At 39.2% G+C, this 12,660-nt stretch overlaps 1 protein-coding gene across 1 annotated transcript in view; it reads left to right on the top strand.

Annotated features, from left to right (window-relative positions):
* The first annotated feature begins 2,753 nt into the window (after positions 1 to 2,753).
* The window catches only part of hs3st1l2 (heparan sulfate (glucosamine) 3-O-sulfotransferase 1-like 2), a 29,051-nt gene continuing 19,144 nt past the window's right edge, over positions 2,754 to 12,660 (top strand). The window contains exon 1 of the mRNA XM_040050902.1: positions 2,754 to 3,099. The gene's annotated coding sequence lies outside the window, so the exon portion shown is untranslated. The remainder of the gene's footprint in view (positions 3,100 to 12,660) is intronic.

The following is a 12,660-nucleotide window of genomic DNA, read 5'->3' as shown; positions in this document are numbered from 1 at the left end:
GAGTTGTGTCCACGGGGGTCTCCTAGATCAGGATCAGGCCATCACTGAGCTCCTGGACAGCCTGAGGTGCAACCTTGCAGCTGGACAAAAACACAATGTCCCAGATGTGTTCTATTGGATTTAAGTCAGGCAAGTGTGGGGGGCAGTCAATCCTCCAGGAACTCCTTGATTAATCTCACCACATGACTCTGGACATTGTCAAGCACAGGAGGAACTCAGGACCCACTGCACCAGTGTGAGGTCTCACAGTGGGTCCAAGGATTTCATCCTGATACCCAGTGGCAGTCAGCATCTGTGTGTCCCTCCATAGATATGCATCACCAAACCATCACTAACCCACCAACAAACCGGTCGTGCTGAATGATGTTAAAGGCAGCACAACGTCCTTCATGGCTTCTGCAGACACTTTCATGTCTGTAACATGTTCTCAGGGTCAACTTGGTGGACCTGCCAATACTGGTATTATATGTTTAATGCCAGTCGGGCTTCGTAGTGCTGCAAAGTGAGCACAGGGCCAACTACAGGACACTGGGTCTTCAGGGTATTTTCATGAAGTCTGTTTCTAATTGTTTGGTCAGACACATTCACACCAGTGGCCTGCTGTAGGTCATTTTGTAGGGCTCTGGCAGTGCTCATCCTTTTCCTGCTTGCACAAAGAAGCAGATACCAGCACTGCTGATGGGTTGAAGACCTCCTGCAGCATTATCCGGCTCTCCTAAAGAAACTGCCCGTATCCTGGAATACTTTGATTCAAAAGTGTACCTACATTTTTTTAGAATAGTGCTCAATGTTTTTGCCCATTTTTCTTCAAGTACACCTCTTTTTTTGCTTTTCTGTCTTTAACAGTGAAGTTGAACTAACAGCTCTAGCTGCCCTTATCAATAAGTTCATCATCTGTTTCTGATGAATTTCTGTCAGTAGCATCAGGATAGTCTAGTCTCCGGGAGAATCTCAGGTTGGTTCACTTATGCTGAAGTGTGTTTAACATGCACGGCTGCAGATTTGCCCCTGTTATATTGTCTTTTTTCAAAAACCTTGCATGTAATCACTCTGTGCTAAAACTTTGCTACATATTTGGTGTGAACAAAGAATTATTCCTTCAGCACTCAATCAACCTCCTCATGTTGTCCGTGTCTCTCTCCTCAACAGAAGACTGGTGTTTCTCCTTGTCCAATAATGCAGCACCCTCAAGGCAGCAACGCTGAAGGGCACCCTGTCCGTATCTCTGAGATGCCAGTATGATATGAATGAACAGCAGCTTTGGCAGCCTGGGCTGAGAATGAATGTGTTGGCAATTGCTTATACCACATGGAATAATTCATTAGGGCACAGAGTACTTTAAAATCTTGAAAAAGATTTAAAGTACCCTTTGTTTTTTAGCTTTCAGCATATTTGACTTTGTTTACATCCATATTTCGTGAACAGTAAGGCTCACGGCTGTTTGTATCTTTAGTGCACAAAACCGGTTACATTCCCAATAAGCAAATGTGAACGCCCTCAAATTAAATCGAAAAATCCACGTCTTCACCTTATGATCATTGTTTAATTCTAACCAAAATAAAAGTGTTGAAATGAGCCAACTCGGAAAACTCAGGCGATAGAGCTTTGTATTAATACTCAGCTACAAAAACACCCCCCTCTGTTCAGCCTCCTGAGGAGCAGTTTAATGTGGATCTGCAGATTAGGAGGCTAGAACTAAATTCTGTAATCGCTGTGATGGGCTTAGGCAAAACTGAGTGGGGGTCTTCTCAAGGTTAAAGTGATGCCTGTCCCTTTCAATTACCTGTCAGTGTTCATTCAGACATTTCCTCTGTGTTATTGCAACATGTTCGTTCAGGTATTGATTTGGACAACATGTTTAAAGAAAATCTACTTTTCATGAAGTCCATTTTCTCTGTAATTGAGTTATTTTTTAAAGGAACAAAGCTGAACATTATCTTCTCCAAACAAAAGGATACAAAAACAAGTTATTTCCTTTTGATAGCAGCCAGACATATTTTAATACAATAATGGATTTTTGCACTTGTTTTATGGAAATAAGGTTTAAAAGGAATTATTTTTTGTATTAATATTTAACTGTTTGCAACTGTGTTATTGTTTAACGGCTGATTCTCTGACTCAACATCACAACATTAACCAAAAAACTTTAGATTTGCTCTGTTAGTGGCTCTCTAATAAGCAGCATGTCCCTGAAATGATTTGAAAAGCGAAAAGCTTCCTTTCTCTTTCCACCCACTGCTTCGCTATTCAATTAAATGTCTTTGCATATTCAAAGGCAGAAAATAGATGGCAAATGCTAAACCATTAAATATTTTCACTGATATGAAGTCAAACAAAATACAGAAGCTCACAAAGAGAAGCCAGTCAGAGATATTTGAGTTGTTTTGTTGCTTTTGTGCTGTTTCGTGTCTGCTCTGTAACTTATTTATGATTCGGGGGACTTGCAACGGCAAACTGAAAGGGGGGGATATGAGGAGGGAGGACAACAAAAGAGAAGGTTAAAAATCCAGAATCAAGCAGGAGGATCTGCTCCGGTCGAATGGGTGCTGAAAGGAGGGAGATGGAAGAGGAGGACTGGAAATGTTTTGCTCCATCATGAGCCCTTCAGCGTAATCAGATGAAAGAGCAGACCTGATGTGAAAGCAATAAAGAAAAGAAGAAAAGAGAAGCAAGAAAGAGAAGGAGAGGGGTGTTTCCCTAAAGGCGGAGATGTGCTTGTGTATGAACTAATCTCCCTCTCTCCCTCTATCTCTCTCTCTCACACACACTCACAGACACACACTCCCTCCCTCTCTCTCTCACTCTCGCAGTCACTCAGTCAGTTGCAGCAACACACTCACCGAGATCGGCAGCACAAAGCAGAGTCGCTCTCTTACCAGCCTCCAGAAACACACACACCGACACACTTTGCCGCGGCACGCACACACAAGCTCAGACGCCTCCACGCACACCTTCTCAGTGACGGCCGCGGAGCTGAAGGAAAAAGGAAAGGAAGGAAGGAAGAAAACAACACCAGAGAAAGGAAGACAAGAAGTAAAAGAAGAAGAGAAAATATCCTGAGAGAAACACAGGAACAAATTTAGATAAAACTTCACTCAGGTAAGACCACTTTTTTTTATCTTTCCCTTTTTACGTAGAACTAGTTTTCATATTGAAACTGAAAAACCGACTCACATACACAGCACAGAAAATGTTGAGTGTAACATGCACATAGTGTGAATAAAAACACACACTGTGCACCTGACTCTGTACCAGCAGGCTCACGTGACCTCATGTCTCGCTTTTAAGTTTATGATCTTTTTATGAAAGACTTTTTATTTGTTCTTTACCTGCAGGAAAGGGCGGTAAAACTGCAGAATTAAACTGCAGTGAACTTTTATGTTGTGCATTTATAGAAAAACAGCTGCATAAATGATCTCAAGGGTATAATTTTGTGTGTTTGAAACATGTTTTCTGTACTAATTTAGAGTAAGAATAAACTTCAGAGGAAGTAAAAATCTAATAAAACAGTATCTCAAAGATCCTTTCCATAGAGTGTGTCTCAGAGAAGAACGTCTCTTTATAACTTGCGCTTACTAAGGTTACAGATTAACACGGAAACTAGCCTCAAGTATCTTAAGTTCTGCAGTGCCAGGACACAGTGTCATATCTTTAAGTTAAAGAAGTTAAAAGTTTGTGCAGTCCAGTTTTGAAGCCTCTTTTTAGACCATATTTAACACTTAAACCCCCGCCCCTGTTTATCAGCTAACAGCAGCAAGCATGGTTACAGAGTTGTTCCCTAATTTGTGCAAAATGTGGTACAAATGATATATTTTTGAATTTCACTCACCAGTACCAGAATACATACTTCTAGGGCAGGCTGTTAGTACAAATAATCAAAGTTCAGACCAAGTTATTTATCAGATAATTCCTTTAAAATGCTCCAGAAAGCCACCAACATCACAAACATGACCATGATGTCCATTGAGTTACCCAAACAGATGCCTAAGAAATAGTGGCATGTGTTGGTGTCTGTCAGTCAGGAGTAGCCATGCCTGTAATAACAAAAGGGAAAGGAATATTTCAGCTTTAATCGAATTTAAATTGATGAGTCAAATAAATGAGGCCAAAATCACTTTTGCACCACCTGTGAACTGGCAATTTTCAGCACTATCATTAGCAAATGATAAATGTAAAAATCTCATCTTGAAGTCTTATATTGATGACTGTCTGCATCTTAATGTTTTTAACTTGAATATTTTGAGGGATTGGTGGATCAGACTGACAAAATGCTGGGTGATCCTCACTCAAATCCCTGAAAGCTAACAGCGACAATTATTTATCAACCACAAGATAGGCCCACCCCCAATTATACCCTGGTTTACCATTATTGGTTACTATCTTTCACAAATTGTATATTATGTTTAAATAGTGGAGTGAGCTGAAGGGTTGTTTTCTCATACACTTTTTTGCACTCAGATTTCTTTTTGTAGTTACAGTAGGTGCCCCCTGCTGGCCACCTGAAAGAATGCAGGTTTAATTCGCTTTCACAGTAGCTGAGCATTTAAGGAAGTGAAGGATTTGGTAAAGGCCGCGATAGCTTCATTCGTCAGCCCTTAAGCCACCTCCTGGCTTGTATGTAGTTAACAGCTTCTTCTCCTTATACTATTGTTATTTCACATCAAAGACAAAGGCTGAAGAAAAAAAATGACTGCATGTGAGCTTTTAATCTGTGGTGCTCTCCAACCAAACTGTAGCCAAATATAAGACAGTTTTAGCCACAGCTAACTCCTGTAGTACCGTGCTTAATGTAATGTGAAAACCTTTTTATTTATGGCGTATAAAATGAAACACTTGATTAGTAATAGCCACCTTTATTGACATGTGCAATATCCTTTGTCCTCCACTTAGTGGTGTTTTTCTGTGCTCAATTAACACATTTTATTTGCATGTCTGTAGAATACTGTGAACACATGACTTCCTAAAACAAGGGAGTCATTTTTGTTCAGGAGCATGCCACTCCCAAATAATTTGTTTAAGTGGTACCAGGAAAGATAGTTCCTGCTCTGGTACATCTGAACAGTCAAACAGTCTGTAAAAAGACAAACTGGAGTGAATCCAGGTCACAAGAGTCTGTGAAAAGATTGAGTTAGTGTGTGTGTGTGTGTGTGTGTGTGTGTTGGTTTGTTGAGCTTCACTGTGTTTATAAGAAGATAAGACAAAAAAAGAGAAAGAAAGAAGGAACAAAGTGGGAAAATGAATGAATGAACCCATTGTCTAGTGTGTCCGTGTGTGTGTTTCTATGTGTGTGTGTGTGTGTGTGTGTGCTTAGTCAGGGGGTGTGTTTTGCACGTCACAAAACAAACTGAGCAATCGGTGACATGTGAGAGGTTAATGTTACACCAAAATGTGTCCCGTCTTGTAATCAAAGAAATCGCATTAAACGACTCGGTAACAATAACAATATTCGCAGAAACATTCACATTAGCAAAGGCTGCTCTGGTAACATTTGGTAACAGTGTTGAACACTGTAAACAAAGACTTCTGGACTTCATCTGTTCATAGTCAGAGTGATTTTATGCACTGGATTGTCTGAGCACCGACTGAACTTTAGCCAACATTAAAGGTCAGACTAACAGAAACCTAGAAATCTGTGACAAATGATTCCAAAGTACAAATAAACAAGTAGCGTAAGGATAAATATGGAACACACTTATCACTAAGATGTTAAACAGAACCCAAACTTCTGCTGCTGCTGATGTAGACGTAAAAAACAAAACAAACTATAGATCAACTTAACAGCATCATTTTATATTCTCAAAACAAATCTCCTGCATTGATGCGCACACTGCAGACATCTCAATATCTTTTCCACCTGTTGACCCACCACCAAAATAAAAAGCTGCTTCATAATCTATAAATCTATAACTATTAAGTATCTATACTGTTGTTCTATGAGTTTAGCTGTGTTGTTCTTCTAACTTCTGTCCTCTTTAAGGGGCATCGACAAAGGAAGTGTGGCAACCAGAGACCACAGAAAGTCAGTGACAGTCAGCAACTTCAAGCCTGGCAAAATAACCACTAAGGATACCTTTGAGTAACATATCACTGTGTGTCAAATACATTAGAAGGTTACCTAGGCGACCAGCGCTTGGTATATTCGGTAGCACCAGCTATGAGCAATAAAGCGATGTGCAACAAGCGGATTACTTCCTGTGTAAACAAACAAGTGCACTAGCTGTTGCAGGGCCCAGAGAAGAAGCCACTGTTGTACTTTTACTGAAGGAGAGCCATATAATGTTTTTGTAGGAAGGGTTTTATTTCACACACAAAATGAGCAGCTTCTCTTTTTCCAAAACAGGCTAAATGAAACTGGCTAAATATATAAGCATTGTGCCTTCACAGCCATGGTACAACATGGTGCTGAAGAAGATTTTTAAAAATAGAAAAACCATTGTAGTCTGAAGCCTAATACGCTAGCTTAGTTTACAGTTTATCCAAAATAATATATATAACATCCAAACATCAAAAAGTGCACATATCCCAGCATCGCATCAGTTTGTTGGCAGTTCAAAGTGAAATAATTATAATGACCTGTAAAGTATTCTTAATGTGTGTTCTGTGTTATAGTAGCAGCATTTCCAGCAGACTAAAATAAACTTAGCAGCACATTAAATTCAACTATAGCGATATTTAAGGTATGGCTCACCAACTAAAGTATTTCCCAGCAGAGAATGTATAATGAACTTCAAACATGCTGTGAATGAAAGAACCAGTGAAAACACGGCGCTGTCAGCCAATTTTAAAACAAAACCTCAAACATAACCTGCTCCCATTCAGGTTATATGTTTAGCATAAGTTAGCATGATCATTTAGCTCGGTAACACGAGTGCTACTTTCATGACACAGAAAAAACTCAGACTTTAAGCTTGACATAGCTCGCTAAGCCATTAATCATCCCCCGGATGTCTAAAACAAATAGAAACTGCTTTAATATTTAATATTTAAAACAAACCACTGATCCTCACCTGAGGGAATCACAGCCTCGCTCCTAAACAGTTACAAAGTAGCACTGTCATTTATTTCAAGTCTTCCATTTTTTTCTCAAACTAGTTGCTTGAAACCAATTTTGCCTACTGTTTGGTGCTTGGAGTGTTTCTATTTAAAACAGCTGCCTGCTGTGAATGATAACACTGTTTTGAGAACAGCAAGAATGAATCAAAACAGCAAAGTTTTGGGCCAGAAAGCAACAGCAGTGAAGTAAAGTTGCTACAAAGCTCATCAGACCTGAAGGAGGCTATAGGTTCTCTGTGGGTTTGTCAATACAGCTGCATGGCTTAGAGAAGCTTTAACGTACATGACAAACGACAGCAATTAATGAATAAAAAAAACAACGTCAAGGACTACCACGTTAACTTTCTGCTGCTCAAAGTGAACGTCATGCAACACTTTGACCAAACAAAACCACTGATTCTGTTCAGAACTGCTCAGGAAACAGTGCAATATCAACATGAAAGTCACAGAATTCAAGACAGCTCCCCCGAAAAGGGACAGAAAATTTAAAAAGTAATAATAACAAATGACAAATTTAAAGCCCAAGTGATTTTACACACAGTGCTTCAGAGAGACCAAAACAAAACGGGATCACAAACCGCCGAAACAATTAAAAGCACAGATGGTAAAGAGGCAAATCAATTACAGAGTGATTAGAACATAAAACACTGTCCATAAAAATGCGGACGAGCAAAGCAGCAGCGATAAATTCTGCACCTTAAACTGATTTTATGGATTTTTCGGCTTTTTTAATTTTACTTCACACTGTTTTCTGTTTACCTCTGTGTAAACAGGGAACAGTTTGGAGGAAATTACACTGGTGTAATTTCCTCTAAAATCTGATTAAGATTATGTACTTAGGAAGCTTCACTGCTGGAGCTTCTCAGTTTGCTTAGACAAAATTTGGCGGAAAGCTGGCACCTCCCAACTGTGAAGAGAGGTAGAGTTTTCATAACTGTATTCTGTATTTGTGCTTTTATAAAACAAAGAGACAGACAGAAAGAAACAGCGAGGGGTAGCTAGGAGGGGAGGAGGGGAGAGAATTAGGGATGAATCAAGAAAAGTTTGATGGAAACATGGCGAGACTGTGTGAGCAGGAGCAATTTGTTTGAAAAGTAAAATGGATCTTTTAGAAAATTAGGATTTTTTTGAGAGTGAGATAAGAGGTCGAGAGTAACACTGACAAAGACGTTGTGTGATATTAAAGGGTAGATTGCTCATGCTGGTGTGTTTGTGTGAGTGAGGGGGTCTATGCCACCTTTGCTAGCAGAGTACATTATGGCTGTTTGGGCACATTAAGGGGCATTAACTGGAGGAGCAGCCCTGAATAATACATGGCTTTTATTTATGAGCAGAGTGCAAACGTCCTCTGAAGCACCCTAAACCAGGCTACACACATGCAGTCATGCTTCTGTCACTTCAGAGGACATTGCTTTGGCTTTCATTAATTTTCTAGAGACTTAACATGAAGCTAATCGTAACTGATACCAGGCAAGCCTTCTCTTTATCCAAAACCTAACCTTATCCTAACCAAGCCGTGATATTTAATTATTTTGTCACAGTGAGTCTCTCCCCACAATATAAAAATGGATTTATGTACTGTCAGCATGAGTAATGTGCCTATATGGAAAAACAATTTGCAAAATTATGTGATTTTGAGTGCTTGAACAAAAAGGTGATACATCTGTGTGTGTGTGCGTGTACAAGTTTCGTGGCGACATTTGTGCAGGTCGACACAAAAAGGTGACATCAAACAATCAGTGCACTCCACTGAACAATCCTTAGGAGTAATAGGGAAGCCAATGAGCCCATTTATAGCTCACACACTCCCTCAGACACATTTACAAACTTACACACTCATAATCAAAACTTTTAAGTGACATTTTCATGATCGCCTCTTCTCAGAGTTTTATCTCTTCAAGTGAATTTCCTCCTCTCTCACATACTAATTCTATTCCGGAGACGAGATATGACTTGACAAATCTCAGATATGACTGCAGGGAACACAGTCATATGAGCTCAGCATGAGTGTGTTCATATCAAATTGGTGATCTATGGTTTATTGGGGGTGGATTGGATAATGTTTTTTTTGTTGTTGACATAATTAAACCCATATTATCAAGGTCAAGCTTCATTAGTTGTAGGCAATTATCCACAATAACATATAACAAATAACCCATTTTCTGTAACTAGGTAATCCACTGCAATGAATTTTACATCATGTAGTTAGTGAAGAGAATAATGAACTGGAATAATCATGAACAGATGGACTTTGAAAAGCTTTTTCTTGGTAATAGGAGGTTTGTCATAAATTTCAGAACTCTACCCACTAAAAAAGAAAAGAAAAACATAACCAGGTTTAAAATTTCAATTTCAAGCCATCTTTGTGCACATCTGGACATCCTACAGAGAAACTGCTACTTTTAAATCTCCTTCTGGCCACTTGCATGTGTGCTTTTTGATTTTATCATAAATCAAACCAGTATGGATATCGAACAACAACTTCTATGTCAAAATGACCCGAAATACATATTCATAATCACATTTTACAAACAAGTCTTCAATAGAAGACGCCGTATGCCTGAAGGCAGAGTATGAGTTGCATGCTTATTGTGGGTATTCATCTCTTTTTTGGGTTTTTTTGGACATTCAGTGGGTTATGCATCATGAAATTCATCCTGCAGGGCAAAACCGTCAATGCCAAGTTCTTACTGTTATGTCCCGAGGTGCTGAGGAAGAACATTTGGTAAAACCACCTGAACTGTGATGTATGCAGTCTAGCTAATCACCCTGCACACTGTTCACCAAAAAGAAAGAAAGAAAAGAAAGGTTGGCGTTTGGACACGCTGAAGGAGATCCAGTGCACATCACAAATGCATTACAGCAAGTGTTCAGAACAGGACCTCCAGGGAGATAAATAGAGCAGCAGCACTGGAAACAGTCCAGAGGTGCCCAAGGAGACGACCTTGAAGGAAAGAGAAGCCAAAATTTTATTTGTTGCTGAATCAGAGAAGTTTATGATTTCAACAGGAAGTATACATACAATATTGTGAAATCAGCCCTCCAAGTTAAATAAGCATGATGAAACACTGACATGAAAAGCATATTTTGGATTTAGTCACTACTGATGTTTTAAAAAGTTAGAATTCTTGAATCTTAAATACAAAAAGGCTAATCTAACAATTGCTTTAATAGGATGGAAAGAGGTAGTTCAGCAGTTTAAAAAAAGCTAAATGTTGAACATTATTTGAATAACTGTCCTTCAGTCATCATAATAAAGCAATACGGCCTTGAGAATATGATTTCTCTGTAGTCCATTTTGATATTTTAGATTATAAAGACAGCTGGAAGCATGGAGGCTAATATGTCTCTTTCATCTTGACTGGTGTTACATTTTTTATTGCATTGGTCACACAGCAACAACAAGAATGAGCCCTTTAAGTTTTATTGCATTATAACCATTCATTATTGTAACTGCTACAGTTATTCTGTATTTTATTTATTTAATCGAATATTATATGCAGGATAATTTTCTTAATGCACCTTCTAAACTGAAGCGGTTAGCTAGAAACATGTTGTTAATTAGCTAAAAGCATACAAACCACTGTGTTCCTTTAATGTCTTTATTGGCTGCCTTATTTCGGGATGTGGTGAGTGGTTTTTAACCCTCTCAGGCTCAAATTAAGTTTTTGTTGCTAATGCACAAAAGAATACCTGCAGTGGTACTTCTGAGTAAAAAAAACTCATAAAATATGTATGTGGGGTAATCAGGTTGTTAGCTTTTAACTGTTGCAAATCTGCAACGCCTGCCTTGAGAGGGTTAAAGAGCTGCAGCAGGAGGGAGGCCATGCACCTAGGGGGTCAGTGTTAACTGTATTTGCAAAACCTTGGGGTAGGAGGTCATCAGCCTGGCAGCCGGCCGCTCTGTCAGGGTGAAGGTTCACAGCGACTCTAGCTGAGCAGGAAAATACACACAAAAAGTGGTTGTTACACCTCTGAGCGCCTCTGAGGTGACAAGAACTCCTGGTGGCAGGCAGATGGACACAGATACACTCTTTTCTGTTTCCCCCTGTGCCATCTGGAACACTCTTTCCTCCTGAATTAATATATTATTGACATGCATTGCTATGCTGAAGTATAAGAGTAAAGTAAAGTTCCCACCTCAATCCCTAAACTAGAATCTAGCTGAAGGGTTTATGAATGAAGTGCAATTTATTTAATCATGTTCATCTAAGAGAAACTTGACAACAACTAAAAGCAATTGACTTCTGAGTGAACCAACAGAGATATCTGTAGTGCTACTTAAGCTCATATATTTAATACTACTCTAGCATTAGCGCACCCTAAAATAAGGTTAATACATTCCTTCACCTTAAAGGGAAAGTTTACCTGAAAGTCTAGTCTAGAAAGTCAAGTTGTTGTTTTTTTTTATCTGGCCTGCAGTGATATTTATCCAACTAGACCAGGGATGGGCAAATAATTTTCCCAAAGGGCATGAGATGGGACTGCTGTTGAGAGTCGCACCATGAGAAACTGGGACTGTTGTGGAGGGTCGCACCATGAGAAACTGGGACTGTTGTGGAGGGTCGCACCAATAAGCTTATAAAAAGATAGCATTAATAGTGAGCACAGTCCAGTTCAGCTTATTGGTGCAGCCCTCCATAGCAGCCCAGGCACGAACTAGATTGTTTTAGTCAGATTTGCACAGTTTTTGAGATATCTCCCATAGAAACAATTGTTCTCTTAAATATTTTGAAATGTAGAGGTCACTCTGCCAGAAATATATTCATATTCTCTTTGTCTGTGTCATCAGGTCCATGTTGGAAATGTTTTTAAAAATATTGTTCATATCCTGTCACAGTCACTAGCATGTGCATGTTTACATGGGTCAGTGCGTGCTTCTTACTTCACAGTGCCGGGATGTTGTTCAGCGGAAGGAAAATAGTTCCTGTATGAAACTGCTTACACCAAGTTTTTAGATTAATTTTAAGTCAGTGAGTCCTGATTTCTGAAAAGAGACATTGCGGCTGAGTTTCCAAATATATATTAAGAACCATCAGGTGAGTGACATGTCTACAGTTGATACGTTCAAAACTGAGAAATGTTATATTGGTACTAGAGGATTTTTTTTTTAAAATCATCCATATTAGATTTTAGGGTGAACTGTCCCTTTAAACTTTAATGATTATGTTACGGGCGCTTGCATTTTGTCCCTGGAAACAAAACAGGTCACAAAACTATGTCTGCAAACAGAGTCGCATCCCGGCAACATGAGTAATAAAAGGGCCACGCAGAGTTTACCGTCCTGCAGACACTGACGTGATACACGATCTTACTTCAAAGCTAATGGCTGAAATGAAAACTCCTCTTTGTTATGACTTATGGACTCGACGTTCCTATCAGTAAGAAATGTTTTAGAGTTGCAAAAAATCGAAATGAAAGAACTGAAATTTTGTGGCAAAAAAAGACCTTGGTAAAGTTACTGTAGTAGTTTAGCTCTTATACCACGACTGGTCACCAGCTCTATTTCCTGACGATGACTGTGTGATACATTCAGGAACAGCTACTGCGCTGAATTAAACTGTAAACAAGGCTGTGTTTATTAATTAAACAGCCAAAGTTTCGAAC

Source organism: Simochromis diagramma, unplaced genomic scaffold (genome assembly GCF_900408965.1).
Source record: "Simochromis diagramma unplaced genomic scaffold, fSimDia1.1 OVJJ01000131.1, whole genome shotgun sequence".
Classification (NCBI taxonomy): Eukaryota; Metazoa; Chordata; class Actinopteri; order Cichliformes; family Cichlidae; genus Simochromis; species Simochromis diagramma.
This window is presented reverse-complemented; position numbering and strand designations above follow the sequence as displayed.